A 6000-nucleotide genomic window follows, 5' to 3' on the forward strand; every position below is an offset into this window, starting at 1 on the left:
TCAAAACAAACTAAATCAAACTTTTTCCTAGATACTAATAAAGATTAGAACGCAGTTTCATCGTTTGTATATCCTCGCTGTTAATGATATTTTCAGCCGTAAACTTCACGACGTTAGGCTATATGTTATTTATAACAATGGAAAAAACATTATAAGAAAAGTATAATAGTAAAGACAGAAAGTAAAAATAATAATATTAGATACTTTAAGCCTTCTGACCATAAACTTTTATTTGTTTTTGTTTGTTTTTTGAATTTTGCACAAAGCTACTCAAGGGCTATCTGTGCTAGCCGTCCCTAATTTAGCAGTGTAAGACTAGAGGGAAGGCAGATAGTCATCACCATCCACCGCCAACTCTTAGGCTACTCTTTTACCAACGAATAGTGGGATTGATCGTCACTTATAACGCCCCCACGGCTGGGAGGGCGAGCATGTTTAGCGCGACGGGGATGCAAACCCGCGACCATCAGATTACGAGTCGCACGTCTTAACACGCTTGGCCATGCCTGGCGACCATAAACGTAACATTAGTCTATGTCTTACTTACGGAACATGCAAACACTAGGTGTCGTCTTCAGTACTGTTGGAGTTTTAAGCTTCGTTGAACAATTAACTGTGCGGCCGTGTGTAAGCAGGTATTTTTACATCTTCCTAGGCCCGGCATGGCCAGCGTGTTCCATGCTACTCAACAACACTATGACTAACGTTTAAAGTCATATTCAAAATTATACATAGTTAGTTCGACATCAATAAAACTTAACTTTGAAAGTAAGTCTTGTTACAAAGTTTCATATAACTCGATAACACCACGACCTAAAATATGAAATTATGACGTGTCTGCAAAGTTCCATAAAGTAAGCGTACCACAAAAATAGCTTAAAAAAGGAACACAACTTACAACGTCCCTCACAGGAAGGGATAGGTGTTAATTACCTTCCGATTCTACTCTGAATTATTTAATTTCACTAATTATGAAGCATGAGAAGGTCAGATTTGGTTGAAACCAAGACCTGAAACATTTACTTTTACCTCTGCCAGTCTCAAACCCAACAGTTTAACAAACACATTTTCTAGTCTTAAATCAGTTCAAGTATTAAAAAAAACAACATCTCGTATAGTTGGGAGCGTGGACGAGAAAAAAAAATATCAACATATTCGTGAACTATATTAATAAAATACAAATAAACTGGCGATATTTACCTGCTTACGTAATAGCACGATTATGAGTTACATGCCGAGAAATTGTGATCTTTTTATTAGATCAATGCAGCTTTCTGAAATCACGTGATACAATATTTACACATATTCTTCGCACTTGGAAACAGTCATTCAGCAAAACGACGACAATATTTACCAAGTCGTTATTAGCCCACTGTTTGATTAGCGTCAGGTTTCTCCAAAGTGACGTGCACCACGCTGAGTCTATATCTTCTGTCATTATTGGACAGACACTAAGCTGATGTTCTAGTCATTATTCTTTTTAGATATTATTTCCTCCTTTCCACTGTTTATAATTTTGACAATAAATATGGACCTTGTTTATAAGATTTGTATTTTTTTTTTCATACTAGACGGTGAATTACGTTTATTTCATAAACAAATGTAAGAAAAACCCTTCTCTTTCGTATGGCTATTTATTATACTTGAAATTACTAATATTTTATCAACATTTTTTGCCACTATATAATATTTGACATATGTTAACGTTTCACAAGCAAATTTATCGGCGTACGTATAAGAGAACAAAGAATTACGAGAGCCTTTCTAATAAAATGAGAAAATGTTCTGTTAGGTTTGGAAATTTATGGAGGTTCATAAAGCTTCAGTTGTTCATACTGTGTTTAGAAAGAAAACTTGTGTTTTATATGAACCAAACTGGCATATTAATTCCTGCGTGTGATCTTTGATAAAGTACTAAAAACAATTTTTGTTTGTTTTTTCTACTACGTAGGCTGAAAAATATACTGCAAACTGGGGGGAGGATATCATTAGTCAGTTTAGATACTGAGTTAAAAGATGGGGCATTCGACTCGTAATCCGAGGGTCGCGGGTTCGCATCCCCGTCGCGCCAAACATGCTCGCCCTTTCAGCCGTGGGGGCGTTACAATGTGACGGTCAATCCCACTATTTGTTGGTAAAAGAGTAGCCCAAGAGTTGGCGGTCGGTGGTGATGACTAGCTGCCTTCCCTCTAGTCTTACACTGCTAAATTAGGGTCGGCCAGCACAGATAGCCCTCGAGTAGCTTTGTGCGAAATTCAAAAACAAAAACAAAACATCTTCCTAAAACGTTTTGTGACGAATGAAAACCGAACAGCTCCAACAGTGTAACTTTAAAATGTAGAGGAAAAATGCATTTTGTTATTGAATTATATAGGAAGTTAACTATAAAAAAACTGTATATATTTCAACCGTTTTTTTATATGCTATTTCCGCAATTATACCTTTTGGAGCCGTTCTTCGAATATTACACATTTTAATGTTTGCTTTGTTTCTGTTTTGTGTGCTTCGAATGTAGTGATTATTAATTATTTGTTAATAACAGTTGTATCCGCCGTAATTGTAGATTACGTTTATAAAAAAAAAATATGCTTTATCCCAAATTAGTATATAACATCGGTTAGATAGTTTAGAAAAATAGATCAATGAAATATGTTCTTTTAAAATAGGCAGACAATCATCTTTAAATGAATCCATTATTACTTACCATATCCTAACAAAATGTTGTAATTTCAATTCACATCTTTATTGTAGTTAATGGTATATATTAACCAATTTTAACTTGTTTTCTTAGCGCCAAGCTACAAAACTGGTTACCAACCTACTTACGCGGGGTTTTAGTGGTAGAAGTTCGTAAGCTGGTTGCTTATTCAAAAGAGAACCGTAGGTAATGAACGACTGTTGATCTAAAACAGGTTTTAAACTAACATACTTCGGCTTTTCCTCCTTTATCCACGCCACAGTTTAGTCAACTTTTATTTCTGTCTAGTGTTTATTTAGTGATTTAAATTCGTCTGTTGTAGAACTTGTGAAAATTTTTACTTTCTAAGTACAGATTTGTAAAATACTATAAAACGTTTATCAAATACCATGTAAGTTTACAGCAAGTTCATATTGCTGTTGTAAGTGGCACGTATATGTTATAGTGAATGAGCATTAGCGGATAATCTGCATATTTTCGGATGTTATGCATAATAATAATGTCACTATCCGGCGAACTTGTATTCTTCCCTTTGGATAATATGCACATTGACTGGTTAATTTACAAAATTTAATTAATTAAAAAATAAGCATGTTTTCCACACACTCTGGTTAGTGTGCCTAATGACGAGTAGATATGCACATTTCCTAAATATACACTTTAACCATAATATACTATACACTTGTTCTATTTCACAATTATATATTACGCTTTGGATTTAATATTTTATTTATTATCTCTTCCTATATCTACAAGTAAAAATAGTACTTACTCGTTTGTGTCAAATTTCACGCTCAACTTTGCTTCCTACAACAAACACGTCGTTTGCATATCCTCCAAAAACGCTGTTTCTAAAATCTCCAGTTTGTGTGACAAAAACATTCAACAGCCCTTACTTGTTCTATTTCATATTCTCTTAAACTAACGTTACCTAGTCAACTCAAACTGCGCCTTGCCCTGATTATAGAGGGCATTCTTTCATCAGTCAAACAATTGTGGATAGTTTAGAAATATCTGTGGTATGTCTCTTAACTCTACCTTCATCTCCATCCGCCGCATTAGTAAAGTGCCCTAAAATGTTATGAGTTAAAATAACACATTAAAATGCTAAAACTATGGCCCTTCACTACTTTACTTCTGTCAGAATTTCATCCATTCTCCTGGAGACGCTAAATCAAGTGTGTATTCATAAAAATGTGGAAAGATTGTTAATAAAACGAATATATATATAATATATATAAAACGAATCAAAGTTTTCGCAACTGGCATTTCTACGATATTCCTGCGTATCCTATTATCATCATCTAGTAAAATTGACAAGTTAATCATTACAATGGTATTGTCCTCTGGTTTAAATAACATAAGTAGAATAACGTGGAGTTCTCCTTCAGACCATTATTCACTGTTTTCACTATCAAATATTGGTCGCTACTGGCTGCTTATCTCGTAATGTTTATCACGTGACTAATCAATGAATCCTTGCACTATTACACTTTCCTAATTTCTTTACTGTTACTCTTTACCTATGTATGTTTCTCCCCTTCCCTTGGGTTGAATGTTCCAAAGTTTGTTCTAGACTCTTTTTCCAATTTCATCATTAGACGTATGCTCAATTTAAATATTCTGAAATTAACTGCAACTACCCTAATGCTAATGGCAATATTTTATGCCTGTTTACTGCAAAAAAACCCGTCTTTAATTAAAGTCGACATTACCATTTATATTCACCCAAAGGGTTCTGAAGATATGCTACATCTCTTCCATACTCCCCATAATATCGCTCACAAATTTTCATAATAATTTAACCACTACCTTACCTATTTTACCTTTAATCAATCCCTAAATATTTCAGCTTGCTAAACGTCTTTATATTACGCGACTAATAAGTAGCTTCATTTCCGAAACGCTAAACAATTTTCCTCCCAACATCTCGTCTATTCGTAATTTTCTTAAAGATGTCGACATTTACACTACCAAAAGTAGGTCAGTACCTAACAAAGCTATTTTGACTTTTTTACTTTGTAAGCCTAAACACCTTCTGCCACTTCACCCTCACAATTCAACATTTAATTGTCGACTGTATATTCCCTCACACAGAGAGTTTGTCCATACCCGAGATCCTCTCCTCAAACTCAATACAAATGGCATCACTCATGCAGTCTATCAACTGTTCCATTAGTGATCTACAAATAGTTAATTATCAGTTTTATATTCCTCTTTTTGATTTAATTCTGATCATAATATATTTAGCATTTAAAAAAAACTATATACCAAGTGTGATTTGAACTAACAACTGGCCCGGCAGAGCCAAGTGATTAGGATGCTCGACGTGTAATCTGAAGGACGCATTTTCGAATACCGTCTCACCAAACATGCTCGCCCTGAGGTGCGTTATAATGTGACGATAAAAGAATAACCTAAGAGTTGGCGGTGGGCGGTGATGAATAGCTGCTCTCCTTCTAGTCTTACACCGTAAATTAGGAACGACTAGTGAAGATAGCCCTCGCGTAATTTTGCGCGAAATTGAAACGAACCACCGGCGTTGTCCAATTTCAAATAATTATAATCAGGTTGTTACAGATATTTACAAATTCCATTTTTCGGTAACAATTTAGACTCTTAGATTAAAACTAACAATTATTTTCAATATGAAGTATTCCACCTTTTAATTGTCTATTGCACTGTTGATACTTCTAGCTACGATACTGTCGATCCTCTTGGCAAATCCTTGTCGACCAATTGATTACCATAAAAATACTTACAAAGATTATTTACTAGATGAAGGTGTATCTTAGATATCGTTTTAAAACTTTTCCGACGTTTTTTTTTTTATATCACTTTACGTCCTTTTTAGCTTTATCTCTCCATTCAGATTATCTCCTTGTAACTTGATAGTCTACAATTATCACTGTGAAATCATGAATCTTTGGATCTGTTGCATTTTGACTACACTAACAAATTTAATAATCCAGTTTTTCTTCATAACTGCACTGCTAAAATAAAATGTAAGTTTTTTCTAACACATTTATTTACAAGAAATGCTCCCTTAAAATATGTTTTTAATTTCTAAGCGAAATAACTTACTCCAAACTCTATATCTGTATTATGTTCCAATGTGCTTCTTAGAACATTTCCCATCATTTTTTGGTTGCTGTAACTAGAGTGTTACACCAATATAACAAACTTTCACATTGGAGCTACTAATGAGGAGCACTTTTAAACTTTTTTAAAACCCCGGGTTTTCTTTTTTATACGTTTATGTTTTTTAACTCGTAAAATTCTACTTAACCCTCCATTACAAC

The sequence above is a fragment of the Tachypleus tridentatus genome, chromosome 8, assembly GCF_004210375.1.
Source record: "Tachypleus tridentatus isolate NWPU-2018 chromosome 8, ASM421037v1, whole genome shotgun sequence".
Lineage (NCBI taxonomy): Eukaryota > Metazoa > Arthropoda > Merostomata > Xiphosura > Limulidae > Tachypleus > Tachypleus tridentatus.